Below are 17856 nucleotides of genomic sequence, written 5' to 3'. Positions count from 1 at the left end.
TTGTTCTCCTCACGACACACCTGTCATTGTGCCCATGCAGTGAGGCGTTTCAGATAATAAAACCCCTCCGAGCCTGGTCAAATGGACAGGGTAGTCAATAAGGCTGTGTGCTAATGCATCTGGAAATCCACCGACCATGAGTGCCCGAGCATTCCCCTGCCCTCCCAGCCCCTAATCGGGAGGACTGTGCTCACTTAGATGCTGTCTTGGTCAGAGAGGGAATGAGACTAGAATCCACCTTCCAACAGAAATCTTTTCAAAATGCTTCTTTCTCCTGAACACCAGGTCTGACTTTCAGCAGTGGGAAGGTCTTAAACCTGCTTAAACACATATTCTAAAATATTCCTTACGTTGATGTAAGAATGCAACTTTGCACTCTGCACGATGCATCCCTGTTTGTTACTGAGTTGCGGACGTGAATGTTGAGCCCTGGGTACCATGCCTAGATGTGATGAACATTCAACACATTAAGTTGTTCTTTTTGTGGTGGTCACAGTGAGTCTGATAACACCCCAGGGAATGAAACATCTGTTTATATTCATGGTTCACATGGCTCATGGGGACCAAGTGGTTTGCTCGCTCACATCACACCTCCAGGAAATGGAAGAAGCTGCCGCCTCCCATGCATGACAGGTGGGAGGTGGTGATGACATCCTTACAGTGGAGAAACAGGGATGAGCACACTTTTTTACAGTGTAAACCAGGTCCACGGTCCATTTATGGCAGGCTAGCAAACGACTAAATGACCCCTAACAGTTGTTTAAATAGCAATTCGAGTTTGGGGACAGGCTATGTCTAAACCCCAATTTATATCCTATCGAAGAGCCACCCTCCTCTGTGAATGAGACCAAGATTGGGGACAAAGGAAAATAGCATCGTCTCTTTTTCGAAAGAGGCTTGTGAATGCTGTGTCAGTTGAATTGTTCTATTTACAAGGCCTTTGTTTTTCCTTACTGTAAAACTCTTAAGGACACTGCATCGCCCGGTGCAATTCAGTATGACTGGGGCTCGCAGGGGTCTTGATCTCCACGTACAGTACACCACAGGAGTGATTTATAAACCACAATCCCAGAGCATCCCAGGACCAGGAATGAATTGAGGCTTCCAAGTGAACACAAGTGCTATGAATTCCAATGTTAGACCAGCACAAGAAATGTCCCTAAACTCATTTCCTGCAAGTGAGAATGGGGATGTGGTTGGAGGGAATTAGGGGGAAAGGCAAACCCCATAAGGAATGAGGTTGGTACCCAATTAGCTTCTTTTCATATTATGGGTTTAGGGAGGCCAAGTAATCCCAAGATGGCTCCAGTCATTTGCACGTTGGCAAAGAGGAACAATATCTCTTTATAACAGTGTGAGGTCGGAGGGAGAAAAGGGCAGAGGGAGGAGAGGAGAGAGCTATCCGCAAGAGGATTGCGGATGCTTGGAATTCCCTGGGCATGAACATTCTTGCAAACAAAAAAAAGAAAGAAAGAAAAGATATTATAAAATTAATAACTTGAATGTGTGATCTATAAAAATAATTACCCTTGCACAGTCCATTTTTCATAAAGCACTCAGTGGCCTGAAAGTAATTTTTGACATGGATATGGGAGCAAAGCACTTGAAATGCACAATTATCCCAAATTTTCTTTTTTTACAAAAGACTTTCCTGTTCAAATCTCAATGTGTTTTTTTCTTCCTGTCTTCTCCACTCAACCGTTTGGTCTAAAGACAGTCAGGGAACTAAATATATATTAATTAGAACTCTTGGGGCTGGCATCAGTGAGATACAATTATACCAAACGGATGCCATTCCAGGCTCTGATAGCTTCATTTAAATTCCTGAATAAAACATGAAATATCTTTAATGAGAAATGAATACGGTTGTCAGGAGGGAGTAGTTCTGATACTGTTACTGGTTGAGAAGCAGAAGATGAAGATATAATGTGAATACCTCCCATTTTATATAAAAATGATGGTTGTTAGAAAAGACAGATCCCTCTTCGGAGACATCATGTGTGCCACAAAATAAAAAAAATTACAGAGCCTAACAGCACACTCTCCTCCCAAGGAGCTGCAGCTTCTGTGAATCTGCCGACACAAACCCTCTCTGTCACCAGGAAAAAGGATCACCTCCAGCAGCATCAATGGCAATGAATACGTGCAGCTCCACAGAGCAAGTCACTTCTTCCTTCCGAGAAAGAGTTGGGTATGATTTCACAGCCATCAACATTCTGTTGAGAGCAAAAGAGACCCAGGCGCATGAGCACTTATCTCCAATCTCTGTCTTCCAAGATAGCCACTGCTGGAAACAGAGGGAAGTGGGTTGGTGAAATCACAGTCCAGGAGACAAGATCTGCATGGCCGGGCCTCTTTGATCACAGGCCCTGGGCAGCCCAGGCCTGAGCCCCAGGCTCCAGAGAAAGCATGTTCACCTGTTGGGCTGTGGCTGGTGTTTGCTTCTCTTCTTCCCAGGGGCTTCGCTTTATTCATCTTGTCTTTAATCATTTAAATAGCAACATGCTACCTTCCATTCCATTCGGACTACACCTGTGTTAATTCCAGGCCAACATCAAGAGTCTTAGAAACATGACCAACAATGATCGGTGCTTGGTCCGCCCACCATTGAAATGGGAGGGTCAGTCTTCAGACTGGGAGACTGGGAGACAAGAGGGGCAGAACTGGCCAGCAGTTGGTCTGGAGCAATAGAGGAAGCTGCTGCTGCTGCTAAGTCGCTTCAGTCGGGTCCGACTCTGTGCCACCCCATAGACGGAAGCCCACCAGGCTCCCCCATCCCTGGGATTCTCCAGGCAAGAACACTGGAGTGGGTTGCCATTTCCTTCTCCAATGCATGAAAAGTGAAAGTGAAGTTGCTCAGTCGTGTCTGACTCTTTGCAACCCCGTGGACTGCAGCCCACCAGGCTCCTCCGTCCATGGGATTTTCCAGGCAAGAGTACTGGAGTGGGGTGCTGTTGCCCTCTCTGAATAGAGGAAAAGGAGGATCAATAGTGCCCCTGTATCACCCATCACAGGGCAGAGCTACTTTAAAGGACAAACAGAATGCCACTCTGTTCTTTTTTTTCCTAAAAGACATGATACAACCCTGTCTTTACAAAGTAGATTGAGGCCAAGTGAAGCAGCTGGGATGGCCAGGTGATAAAGAGCTCGTCTTCCGGTTAATTTGCACAGCACCCACTGGACAAATTGATGGGCACCCACTTACAGAGTGCTGCAGGGAGGTGCTGAGATGAATTGGGCTGGGTCATCACCTTTGCAGGGCTTCTCATTGTTGTTTAGTTGCTAAGTTGTGTCCGCCTCTTTGTGACCTCGTGGACCTCGTGGACTCTTTGTGACCTCGTGGACCTTCGTAGCGCACCAGACTCCTCTGTCCATGGCATTTCCCAGGCAAGAATACTGGAGTAGGTTGTCATTTCCTTCTCCAGGGGATCTTCCCAACCATGGATCGAACCCACTTCTCTTAAGTCTCCTGCATTGGCAGGTGAGTTCCTTTGTTAGTGAACAACCCTGGGAAGCCCTGCAGTGCTTCTGGGGCAGCAATTTCCAAACAATGCTATTGCATAGGAAGGCTCTCCAAGACCTGCCCCTCCCATCTCTGTGGTCCATCTCACCCTGTGAGCGTGGAGGCTGCGATGCTGCATATCTAGTTCCCAGATGATGCTGGCATTGCTGGTACCAATCCAGACTTTGAGTAGGAAGGATCTAGCTGGCTGAGCTCTCCAGACTCTTCCATGCCTCCAGGTCTCTACCATCACTCTCTCTACCAGGACGGACCTCCTCCCCATCTGCCTCTCAGGATGTTGCTGTGCCCTTTGCGGCTCTTTCTGATCACTTCTCTTTCACTTCTGGGGACCCCAGGAGTCCTAAGGGCATCTTCTGCAGCAAGTATGTATAACCATTTTTTTTCTACTTATTGACTTGACCATTACTGCCTCATCTGCTAGGTTGAAAACTATTATTGCAAGAAATCATACATTTTGTGGGTCTAAGTTAGTGCCTGACATATAAATAAGAGTTCAAGCAAAAAAAGCAAACTCATAGATACAGAGAATACAGTTGTAGCTGCCAGGGGGATGGGACGGGGAATGGAGTAAAATGGGTAAAGGAGATCAGAGTACAAAGTACCAGTTACAAAATAAGTCACTCCTATGTAATGTGCAGCATGGCAACTATAATCAGTAATACTGCACTGCATATCTAAAATTTCTGAGAGTAGATCATCAAAGTTCTCATCACAAGAAAAAGAAAATTCTGTAACTATGTATGGTGATAGACTTTAACGAGACTGTGATTATTTTGTAATGAATACAAATATTGAACCATTATGTTGCACACCTGAAACTAATATAATGTTGTATATCAATTATAGATCCAAAAAAGTGTTCAAATAAACATTTGTTGACTAAATGGATTTAAAAAAAATAAATGACAGAAATAGATAATATAACCTGTTGAGCTTGTCTAGGTTTATACTTTCCTATGTAAAATGCATGTAAAGATTTGTCCTGTCTAGGCTTGTATGATGCCAAGAAATCTGGATAAGTAGAAAAAAACACATTAAATTTTATTTTTGACTTCCCTGAGACCAAATAACAATTTGCCTGATATGCTTTTGCTTTTCAATAGTGACTTTTATTTTTCCAAAATTGATTGAACCTATCATTTGTTTTGATCTTGTCCTTTGTTTTTAAGCCTCTTCTGTATGTGTCTTTTTGTTCAGGGATGGAGCAATAATAGTAATGACAGTCCTAGCTAACTTTTCCTGAGTTGTGCAGGAGTATTTCACATGTGTTAACGCAATTCATCCTGTTCAGTTTCCACACTCCCGTGAACAAAGAAACAAGAGAACTGAGAGGTTACTGTTCCTACCCAAAGTGCACCAATCACTGTACATAGCTAATGGCCTAGTCATTATCTCTGCACAAAGCAAAGCAGAAATATGGCGATAAAATTGTATAACAAGAGATTGAATTGATGTGGGGACAAGTTCCTTTGTCCTGACTTGCTGAGGCAGGTTGCCCAGATAGAAGAACCTTGGCTTCAAACCGCTGGACAAAAAATAGCATATATTTTAAGGGCTTCCCTGGTGACTCTCTCAGTAAAGAATTCACCTGCAATGCAGGAGACCCAGGTTCGATTCCTGGTTGAGAAGATCCCCTGGAGAAGGAAATAGCAACCCGCTCCAGTATTCTTGCCTGGAGAATCCCATGGACAGACAAGTCTGGCGGGCTACAGTCCTTGGGGTGGCTAAGAGTCAGACATGACTTAGTAACTAAACAACGACAAAAACATGGGTTTTTAAGCATTTGTCAGCCTGGTCAGGAGATTTGGAAAGCTTGCATCTCATCCCAACATGTGACTCCATATTGTTATCTCTCTGTGTCCACAGGGTAAACGTAGGATAACTGGGCAGGTCCGGTGAAAAGTACGCTTGTCTCACTACCGGTTGGTTTGGCCTTGATGTCCTAGAGTCACCCTGATCCGGCCGTCCTGGCCTTCCTTCCTCAAGGCTCTATCCTATGCAGCCTCCCTGACTCCATCGGATGCAGTTGGGGGTGGTTTGTGGGCACAGACCAAGGGGTGCCCAAAAGTCTCAGCTGCCCCCACTGCTTGCCATGTTTAAGCCAACATGACTTTAAGATCCCCACGTGTTTTCCTGTTACCTGTATACCCGCTGGGGCAGAAGCCGGGTCTGCTTGGCTCATATTTGGGCATGCGAGCTTACTCCCTTCAATGTGTCTGACTCTTTGTGACCCCTTGGACTGTAGCCAACCAGGCTCCTCTGTCCATGTGATTCTCCAGGCAAGAATACTGGAGTGCTCTTATGCCTCTGCCATACATAAACTTCACCCCACTCCATATCAGCAAGACTGTTGGTCATGTAAAAGTGTAACCATGACATCAGCTGCCATGTAGTGCATGCATCCTTTGTGATCGGCTGAATCCTGGTCATGGACTATCCTACTGGACCCTCGAGGAAATGAAAGACAGCTCGTGATCAGACACCACCAATTTCTATGGATTCATGTCTCACTTTGTCTCCACTGAACTGTATTCCTCCAGCCATACCAAACAGACTCTTGCATGCTCACAAGTGTCCTATTGAGGCACCATTTTACAGATGAGTAGACTGAGATTTGGAGTGAGAAGTAAGATTGCACAGTGAGAAGGTGACCGAAGTGAGGATCCAAGTTTCACTTCTAACTACACTTAACCTATAAATTATACTACCAGAGGACCGAAAAAAAATTTTTTTTTCAAGTTTCTCCCTCTTCCAAACACCAGCAAAGAGCGCGTTCAAGGCATTCAGGGTTTTGAAGGACTGGATTTGTGCATCCTGGTTGTCTATAAATACCTCCACTAAACAGGCACACGGAGGGCCCTAGGGGCAGCTGCGGTTGTCTGTAAACAGTGGTCTAGACAGGAAACGGGAACAATGTATGTCCCCCATCAGTGAACACTTAACCTTCAGAGTTCAGCAGTTTGGGCTGGGGCACCATGAGTTGCGAAGTTGCCTATTTGGGGTGTGCGACCTCTGACTACAAAACGGAAAGTCTTTGCAGGAAACTGTTCCCCATCTTAAGGGTTTTCCCTGTTTCCTCCTCCCATATAGGATGGAAGCCTGTGGTAATGGGGTTGAATTGTGGAAAGTAGGGGTGAAGGCGGGGCTGGGACTAGGGAGAGGTGAGGGAGGCACGTGTATTGGGCATAACATTCAACAGATGCCCCAAACCTAGGTAATCAAGGTAAGTAGTATTTTCATGCAATATTTTAAAAACTCAAAATTAATGCAAAAATCCATGACGAACAATCAAAATTGTAACTAAACATGGGATCAGTACTAATTTTCCCTTTTGTCTTGGGATCCAAAATGGCTCTGTGTGGCACTGGGTAGGGATGAAATTAGTGGAGGAAATTTAAATTTGAGGTGCTTATAAAATCTTGACTAACAAGGCACTTTCTGACTCAGACTCAGTCAGAGAAGGCAGAAAATGCAATTATCTGAGTTTTTTTTTTATTTTTTATTTTGAGGTGTCAATGTTTATAAGCAGGAGTCAACTGATCTTTTCTCCTCAGAGCTCTGGCATAGACGTTCTGGGACTTCAAACCTCCCTACCTGCCTGTAACCTTGAGCAGGACCTAAAGCTTCTCTAGTCATCCTCCTCAGTGAATAAATCACCTGGTCACTTTTGAGTAATAAAATATCTAGCTTAGGACCCCTTCAAACTTTCATGCTCCATGCACTGAACACCTCTCTCTTCGTCTGGCTGAGAATTCAAGCTCTGAGTGGGAGAACTTGCGTAGGAAAAAAGTCAGGGTCAGATTTTCCTCTTCTCTGAGCCACTGTCTCCTTCCCTCGCTCTTTTTGGTTTTGGACTCTCCGGGGATAGAACACAGAGGGGAGGAGAGGGGAGGTGTGGGAGAAGGCTTCTAACTTGGGGACAGTTGAAAGCCAGCATTGATAGCTTCTGGGTGTGGCAGAAACCAGATATTGAATCTTTTTCTCATGGAACCACTTGGAGTGGGGGTCTCTGGGCACCTCCTTATTGTTCATGGTCATTTTTTTAAATCTTTTGACCGCTCTGGGTCTTTGTTTGCAGCCTGTTGGCTTTCTCTAGTTGTCATAGGAGGGTTTAGTTGCTCTGAGGCATGTGGCATCTTAGATCCCCTACCAGGAATGGAACCCACGTTCCCTACATTGGAAGGCAGGTCCCTAACCACCGGACAGCCAGGACAGTCCCTGTTCATGATCTTTAATCCCAGTTCCCTTGATATGGCCAAAGTTTCCTCCAGATGGACACTTAAGTCAACCGCAGTCCTGGTTCCATGATTCTGCTCCCAAGGTCCCTCCCATAGTCCTCTTGGTTGGAGCTCTCCCAATAGGACCCAATCCTGCTTCTTTACAAGAGACCCTCGTCATACCCTGAGGATTTAAAGCTCATGGGCGCAGCCAACCAAAGAGCCCAGGCACCTCCCAGTACACCCCGGTCTCTTAGCTCTAATGCTCCTCAAGAGAAGCACTACCCCTGGCATCCATCTGAGGATCAAATATATGCCCCCACTTCTAACACCCACACATACCCTTCAGTGGGCACAGGACAGACTTTCCAAGAGGTTCTCCTAAGGTACCTGCCAATTAGTCCAAGTAAAAGGAGAAGACACGGGCTTCCCCAGTGGCTCAGCGGTGAAGAATCTACCTGCAATGCAGGAGACACAGGAGATGCAAGTTCGATCCTTGGGTGGGAAAGATTCCTTGGAAGAGGGCATGGCGACACAGTCCAGTATTCTTGCGTGGAGAATCCCATGAACAGAGGAGCCTGGAGGTCTTCAGTCCATGGTTTCACTAAGAATCGAAATGACTGAATGAGCGTGCACACACACAAAAGGAAAAGACACACCCTCCTCTAAAAGCATGAGGTTGGGAATCATAGAGAACAGAACCACTCTCTCCCTAAAGAAATTATTCAGTTTCCCAAATAATTCTTAGTTTTTTTCTTATATAGTCTAGAGTTGTTACTGTAACGTCACATCAAAAAGTCACATCAAAGTTGTATTTTTAATTCTCCCTTAACAATACAGGAGAATTCATATATGGCTGAATTGCTTGTTTTAAACATAAAGTATAGGCTTAAAACAAGCACAATTCAATGTGGCATTATTAGAAATGGTGTCTTTCCTAGATATAGTGTGACCTTATACAGTGAAAACGATCACACACACATACGCACACAAACCTAAATACAAATGGAAGATATAAAAAGTTTAACACCACGTCATGATCTCAGATCATGTGGGGGTAATTTCTCTCAGCCAGATTTATGGATTTTTCCCTCAAAGCTAACATCTATTTGTTAATTTCTGCTCCTATTGCCCTCAGGCAAGACTCTGTTGACTCCTGCCTGATCCGCTATGCACTGAGCCTCCAGCCTAGTCTTCCTGAATGTAGGTCACCTCCCCTCTTCTAGACCACCCTGGATACTCTGCCTATGAAATCTTCCTAAAATAAGAGGTGATCCTGCCTTTTCCTTCTACAACCATCAGTGGCTCCCTAGCACCTACTTCATAAATTTCAAATGTTTAGGCATGTTTTCCTTCTGTGACTTCATTTCTTATTTCCTATATACAAAATACACCTATCTAATCCTAATTTACTGTGGCCCCAAACAGCCACAATTTCCAACCTACACACACAATAGGTATTTAGTAAATGTGTTGAAGAAGGTTCTAAGTGTTCACATTAGTAAAAGATTATTGAGAGGGTAGTACTTAATGTGTAAAGGATATTTAACAATGTCCATGAATATAACTATCATATTTCAGTTGCCTCTTTTTGTGTATGTTTTCCTAATCATAATGAATATTTTACAGACAGAATCTGTGCTCTCTTATCAATATAAGCTTGATGCCCGGAAACCAATGTGCTCAGTCATGTCTGACTCTTTTGTGACCTCATGGACCATAACCTGCCAGACTCCCTTGTCCATGGGATTTTCCAGGCAAGAATACTGGAGTGGATTGCCGTTTCCTCCTCCAGGGGATTGGAGACCAATAAATATTTGCAAAGCGAATAAAGGAAGTTTCCCAAAACTAACACATTGTAAAACAATTATATCTTCCAATTAAAGATAAATTTTTAAAAAGCCTGGAAAAAAAAATCTGCAAATCAATAAGAAAATGATAAAGATTCAATAGGAAAAGATCTGGTAATTTATAAGATAAGCATAAATGGCTAATAATTATATAAAAATATGTTCAACCTTCCTGCTTATCAAATAAACCCAAATTTGTTAATAAATAAAGGCATGGCCCCTTAATTATAACAAGGGTCATAAAAAATATGTTCAACCTTCCTGCTTATCAAATAAACCCAAATTTGTTAATAAATAAAGGCATGGCCCCTTAATTATAACAGTGGTCACTTGTGTTAGATTGGAAAACAATAAACTGACATTAAAATATAAGAAGTGCTAAGCAAATGAACTAGACCAAAAATATCAGAGAGCTAAGTTCTGTTCAGGCTAGGCTAGGTTAGCTGCATAACAAAAATGTCCAGAATCTTTAGGGCTTAATGCAACAAAGGTTGATTGTTGCTCCCATAATATCTACTGTGAATGCGCTGGTTGGCAGTTTCCTAGGAGACTCTCATCAAAGCGATCACTTAGGACCAGAGTCCTTTCATCAGCTCACTCTCCTTCCTTAAAGTCCTCTCCTGGGTCTTCTGCATCCAACCAGCTATCAAGCCAAGAATAAGAGCCTGAAGGGACCCCCTAAAATGGGGTGTTTTCAAAACCAGGCTGGGTGCATCCGCCACCCTTCTGTCAGGCTCCTCTTTCATTTGGATTCCAAGTGAACTGGGAAAAGTGGTTTACGTTGTACAGAGGAAGGGGAGGAGAATCAGATTTGTTGGATATTTACGATCTTTCCTGTACTAGATTTTTCTGTGTATTTTCAGAGTCCTTGCATCAGTCCTACAAACTGGACCTAGACAATCCCAACTGAGGGAGATTATATTAGTTGTCAATGACTGCATCACAAATCCCACCACAAAGGGCTTGTATAAGGACATGTGTTATTGTACAGTGTCTGTGGCTCAGGCATCCAAATGGGACCTAACTGGGTCCTCTGGCTCCCGTCTCTCCCAGCCTGCAGCCAAGCTATCAGCCAGGGCTGAAGTCAGCTCTGGGCTCAAAGGAGGGGTCAGTCTTCTTTCAAGCTGACTCGGTGGCCATTGGTGGGATACAGTTCCTTGTCAGATCTTAACACTGAAGGCACAGGTCCTTACTGGCTGTTGACTGGAGGCTACTCTCTGATCCTTGATGAGCGAACTCTCCATAGAGCTGCTCACAACACGGCAGCTCAGCTTATCCACGTGAGACACCCAAGAAAAGCCTGGGAGAGAAGGTGAGCAAGCCAGAAGTCACGGTCATTGCCAACCCAGTCTCACAAGGACCCCTCATCACATTTGCCATCATCTGTCCATGGAGAGCAAGGCACTAGGGCCAGCCAAACTCAAGGGAGGGAACTCCACAAGTGCGTGTATATCAACAGATGGGGATCACTGAGAACCTTTCTGGAAGTCTCCTACCACAGAGATCATGGAAAAAAGACTAATCTAAACCCCAAACTACAGGAATTGAGTAACTGAACGGGACACTTAAATCAAGATTTGGTACACAGCACTTTGGTGATGGAAGGGAGAAAGACAGAGGAGATTCCGAGGGATAAAGAAGTCAATGAAAGTTTCTTCAGCACTTGGAGGGCATGAGGTTAAAGTGAAGCTTGCCCGTGAACAGGGAAGTTGCTGCTGAGATGCTGAAAATAGCCACACTGAAGAAGAAAATGTAATTAAAACCAGAGAGTGATTTTAGGGGGAAAGGCATTTTGCAAAGACTTCTGTGGTGAGAATCACACCTCTCACAAAGGTTAGTGCTAAGAATTCAGTGAGATGATGGATCTGAGATGCCTTGATTCGGCAGTACTCAGTGATGGCTGGAAGTCCTTTAATGAGCTTCCCTGGTAGCCTGCATGGTTCTGGTCCGAGGACCGTGCTTGGAGTAGCAAAGAACCAGCAGAATGCGGGGCCCGTGAAGATGCAATGAAAACCTTGTCTCAGTGGTCCTTACACGGGAGCGAGTATCACAGCGCCCCGTGGGCTGTGTCACCAGGCACTTTGTTAGTCTCCTCAACCACGTTTGGGTTCAGCAGATCCGGGGTGGGGGCCCCAGCCTCAAAAGATGGTAAATGAGGAAGATATGCAATCATTCTGCCCTTGTGAAGTTCTAATTTATAACTTGCAAGGCTTCTCTTCTCCTCTTGAGGAAAAGCTGTTTATAAACCCAGCCACCTCGAGTATAAGACACCTCGGAGCTATTAAAACACAGTAACGAATGCCTTAATTAGGGCAGGAACGGGGACTGCTATAAATCTCTCCGGGTTCCCCTGAAAATAGCTTCCCACACTCATGCAACCAAGAGTTCCTTTTCACTTTATAAACATCCCTGGAACAACAACATTAAAGCCCTCTAAAAAAGAGATTATAAACATTAAATGCTATTTATGACTCTCGTGATAGAAACTACAGTTGAATTCATTTTAGTATCATCATTTAATAAATGTACTGCAGGTTTTTCTCTTCCCCTGTAAATTATTTCAAAGATCTTCAAAACACGAGTTCAGAAATAGGGTAAACTCAGATCCTGTGTGGCAAGAACTGGAAGAGGCACAAAATTCAATGACCTCTAGACCCTTCCTTCGCCTTCCTTGCCACCCCACCCCCAGGAGCCCCGCACTTAGACCATAAAAGGCAAACTGGAAGTCACCGGACAATGTTCACTTCCAATCAGGCCTTTGCATTGTGATCTTCTCTGCTGAAATATGCTGCCCTCTAAAATTTGCTGGGCCTCTACCATTCCTCCAGTCCAACATTTCACCGAACCTGGTTTTCTTCCCAGAAGAGGAAAGATTTTGTATCAGACTGGGAGATAAGGAAAGTTTCCCAAGAGAGACTGATGGCAGCCTGGAGTGACTTGTGAGGGGTGAGAAGGCATCTCTCAGGAACTGGGAGAAGATGAGTGGTCCAAGGACAGACTGGGTACATGCGCTGGAGGCCCCTGAGGCAAGTAGGTGCCCCAGCAGCACGTGTGTTGGGGGGGCAGGGAAGGGAGGCACAGTGCTATGGAATTCTCACCTTTCTCTCAGTAGAATGTCTGGGTCATGGGAATAGAGATTTTTTTCTGACAAGAGTCTTCATTGCTTCCACCTCCATCCCTAATACACAGAAGATGCTCAATAAATTTGTATTGAATGAGGGGCTCGAGGAACTGAGAAGATGGAGAGAATTGAATTACAAGATGCTTGAGACTTCTCTGGTGGTTGATAATCCACCTACCAGTGCAGGGCACATGGTTGGATCATTGGTCGGGGAACTAATATCCCACACGTCACAGAACAACTAAGCCCGAGAGTTGCAACTATGGAGCCAGGGCCCCCCTGTAAGCTGCAGCCAAAGACCCCACTCAACACAGTAAAGTCCCAAGTGCTGCAATTAAGACCCATCATAGCCAAATAAGTATATATATATACATATATATATATATGTATATATTTTAAAGAAGAAGATGCTGTGTGGCTGGAGAACCACCCTTTACTACCCCTCTTCTAAGGATAATATCTTGCTCTCTTTTCATACTAATTCACCTGCCATGAAGGGGCAGTAGTACTAACATCATCGGAAAAGCCAATTCCCAGAGACAGGGTAAGTGACGGGGGAGGAACCCACAGCGGGTTTGCCCCCATGGATGTCAGCGCTGGCGGTGGGAACGCTCACTTTTTCTTCGGGCCAGGTTCATATCTGCAAGACAGCCTCTGCCTCTAACAGCTACCTCAGAGACCAGACAGGAGGCATTAAAAATTAAACACCGCAAGAGTCGATCGACTTCCAATCTCGAGTTTATGGACAAGAAAATGCTTAATGACAGGTGGTCTCTGTAACAGAGGTGGCCTCTGAGAGACATTGCTCTTGATTTTATTTTTTAATTAACTTTTATTTTCAGTATTTTGTCCCTTTTCTCTGCTCCTGCTGGAATGATATATAAATGATAAAAGGCTCACCACTGCTTCTAGAGCAGCCCAGGCCACCTCACAGCCTGGCTGCAAGGGAGGAAATCTTTAAAGATCACTCTGTCTCAAAATTCTAATGTTGCCAAGTGTGCACACACATCTCATAATACGGCCCCAAATGTAGTTCTGAAAGCTAAAGAGTGCAGTACTTCACCGCTTCACACTGACAGGCTCCTAATTACCCATTCCGAACCCTGGGAAACAGTATTCCTCCCAGTTAAAGATCACTACCATCTGATGCAAGACACACGCGTGAGTTGAGTGTATTTTATTCAGCACCTATCAAGGGCACATGAATAGCAAAATAGGCACAGTCTATGTCTTATGATGTGACATTAAGATGAATATACTTTGACTTCGAGTAGGGTCATGACAATTATATCTGTATATACATACGTATACACACAGACACATATATAATAGAGTCATTAATAGCAGGAAGCAAGACATATCTTAAGGTCACTGCTTTCTCAAAACTGTGAGCTCATCTGATTCCCACGGTCACCCTGGGAGACAGCAGACACATCCTAGTCATGTCACAGAAGTCAAAGCTAAGACTCAGAGATTGAGTAAATTGTCGAAGGCCTCTCAGCTTATGAGTGTCGGGGCTGGGATGTGAACCCAGGTAGTCTGACTCTAGAGACTATCCTCTGAACCCCTGCACACATTGGAAGCATGTGTGTGTGCCCTGGAGAATAAAGGAAAGAGAAAGAAAAATAATTTGGGAAATGTAGCAAGAACTAGATTATGCAGGATCTCAAATGCCACCGGAAGTCATTTGATTTCATGTCTCGAGGAAACAGCAAGGTTTGAATGGGAGATCTTTGAATAAAAGGACAGACAGTCAAATTTAATTCTGCAGTTTATCATTTTCTTACAATCAAAAATTATACACACACACACTTGCTTGTTATGTGCATATGTCTCTTCCTTTGCCTCATGAATAGGTTGTATCCCGATGCATCCTCAATGCCTGGCACATATAAGGCCCTTAACGAGCAAATGAGTCAAGGACACCAGGTGTGAAGTCCCAATGCCACCCCATGCCTGGATCATCTGGATTCTTTGAAGTAAACACACACCAGGCTCCCTACATAGCTTTCCCACAGAAATAGTGATCAAAATGTCCGTCATGCCCTGGGTCTATCCATTTCTACTCATTGCTCACCCAGATTTGGACTAGAAATAGCCTGGCCTCGGGTTTTCTCAGTAGATAGGATAACCATGTTCTGGTCCACTGATTACAGGCTACTTCTTCAGGTTATATATTTTATAGGGACTCCTGGCAAAAGAAGTCATCCTTGCCTCTCTGCTGTTCAGTCTCCTTTTAATATTAAAATTTGTATCACATAGTCTTATTTGAACAGTAGTAATAAAGGGGGGGAAAAAAATCCCAAAACCTTACATCTGAACTCACCCAACCTTGCTCACTCTGACCCTCGCTTCATTGCCTCTTCCAGATCCTCTGCATTTAGTACAGAGCACTTAACCTTCCACAGGATATTTTTATGCTCCATTTTCTGTGCCATTAAGAAAGGAGATGAAAGTAAATGGACTTGACTTTGGATGGGTGCTGGCATCATCCATGGATATACTTTCCCACCGCGCCTACTTCCCAAAAGGGAAGCACAGATGCCAAGAGAGTGAGGGGGTTTTCAAATTAAATGCATTTCAGAAAGTCAGGTAGGCAGGAACAAACGCCTTTGGTTGGGAATGCCAAACTAGGAAAGCATGTCCAACTGACCCACACAGGCAAGACCGTTTACTGAGTAACAGAACAGAGCAGGACAAGACCAGGGTTAGCTGTCTTATTTATTCTCCAGGGAGGTCTTGCCCTTCTCCTTCCTATCACTTAGCACAGTAACTACTTGTTCAATGTCTCCTTTCAAAGGCATTGTTATGGTTACCTGTAAACTTGTTTACTCATGTAAACTTGAAGCTTAAAACAAAAACAGGCATTTGTTTGGCTCACCGATGTGTGATTTAGGGCAGGCTCAGCAGCAGCAGCGCATGCGCGCCCCCTACAGGGCACCTAGTGTTAACTCCACTGGAGAGGCAGCTTCCAAGATGGCTTCCTCAGAGCTGACAGCTTGGTCCTGGGGAACCGAGTCAGAGCTGTTGGCTGGGAGTCCCCAGTTCCTCTCTGATGGGCCTCTCCAAGAGGCCATTCACAACGTGGTAGCCAGTTTCTAAGAGATAGGGGGCAGAAGCAGTCAGTCTTTTATGACCTGGGCCCAAGTACCGACTGCTGTGGACTGAATTGTGTTCCACAGCTAAAGATGTATTGAAGTCTTGGCCGCCAGTCTCTCACAATGTGACCTTATTTGGAAATAGGCTCTTGGCAAATATAGTCAACTTAAGATGAGGTTATTTGGGTGGACTTGAATCCAACATGGCTGGCATCCTCACATTAATAAAATAGGGACGTCAGGGGTTTCCCTAGGGGTCTGGTGGTTGAGACTCTGCCTGCCAGTGTAGGGGACACGGGTTCAGTCACTGGTTCAGGAGTACTCCATGCGCCTGGGGCAGCTAAGCCCATGCCCCACCACTGAGCTCCATGCCTTACAGCCTGCGCTCTGTAACAAGGGAAACCGCTACAATGAGAAGCCCGTGCATCGCAACTAGAGAATAGTCCCCCATCACCACAGCTAGAGAAAGCCCACGTGTAGAAACGAAGACCCAGCGCAGCCAAAACTAAATAAATAAAATAAATTACATTGGACAGGGACACAGACAAGCACAAAGAGACAACAGTGAGCTCCATGCCTTACAGCCTGTGCTCTGTAACAACAGGAACCGCTACAATGAGAAGCCCGAACATCGCAACTAGAGAATAGTCCCCGATCACCACAGCTAGAGAAAGCCCACGTGTAGAAACGAAGACCCAGTGCAGCCAAAACTAAATAAATAAATTAAAAGGGACATTGGACAGGGACACAGACAAGCACAAAGAGACAACAGTGAGCTCCATGCCTTACAGCCTGTGCTCTGTAACTAGAGAAACCGCTACAATGAGAAGCCCGTACATCGCAACTAGAGAATAGTCCCCGCTCACCACAACTAGAGAAAGCCCATGTGTAGAAACGAAGACCCAGCGCAGCCAAAACTAAATAAATAAAATAAATTAAAAGGGACATTGGACAGGGACACAGACAAGCACAAGGATACAACAGTGTGAAGACACACAGGGAAAATGTCTTGTGAAGGTAAAGACTGAGATTGGAGGATCGCATTTACAAGCCAAAGGCTGGTTGCAAACCACCAGACACTAAGGTGGAGGACTAGATCTCTCCCAAAGTTTTCAGAATGAACCAACCTAAGCCAGCTATTTATCCTGGATTTCTAATCTCCAGGGCGTACATGTCTGTTGTTTAAGTTAACAGTTTGTGATACTCTGTTATAGCCACTCCAGGAACCTATACACTGACATGGCATTACTACTGGTCAAAGCAATCAGAGACAGCCCAGATTCAGAATCTCAGAGTCAAAAAATTCTTGGCCATCATGAAGCCACCACAAGACACTGAAGCAAAGGTCATGGCTATCTTGATTTCTAATTTTTTCCGTGCATGCTCAGTCATTAAGTCACATCCAATTCTTTTTGACCCCATGGACTATAGTCCTCCAGGCTCCTCTGTCCATGGGATTTCCCAGGCAAGAATACTGGAGTAGGTTGCCATTTCCTTCTCTAGGGGATCTTCCTGTCCCAGGGATCAAACCTACATCTCTCTCCACAGTTCCCAGAATTGCAGCAACAACAACAAAAGAGAATCACAATAATAAGAAAATTAAAAGGAAGAATATTCATTGGAAGGACTGATGCTGAAACTCCAATACTTTGGCCATCTCAGGCAAGAGTCAACTCATAGGAAAAGACCCTGATACTGGGAAAGATTGAGGGCAGGAGGAGAAGGGGACAGCAGAGGATGAGATGGTTGGATGGCATCACCGACTCAATGGACATGAGTTTCAGCAAACTATGGGAGATGGTGAAGGACGGGAAGCCTGGCGTGCTGCAGTCCATGGCGGTCACAATAAGAAGGATGTGACTGTGTGACTAAATAAGAGAAAGAAGAAAGAGAAGAGGAGGGAGAAAAGAGAAAGAAGAACAAGGAGAAATAGGAGCAGGAGAACAGTTACCATGATGACCTTACCACATACCTGATATTTTATGTATGTTGCATTATTTAATTACCATGAAATGCCTGAAAAAAGTGAAAGCATTAGTCGCTTCTG

Source organism: Cervus canadensis, chromosome 17 (genome assembly GCF_019320065.1).
Source record: "Cervus canadensis isolate Bull #8, Minnesota chromosome 17, ASM1932006v1, whole genome shotgun sequence".
NCBI lineage: Eukaryota > Metazoa > Chordata > Mammalia > Artiodactyla > Cervidae > Cervus > Cervus canadensis.
The sequence above is the reverse complement of the archived record's forward strand: the minus strand, read 5'-3'. Positions refer to the sequence as shown.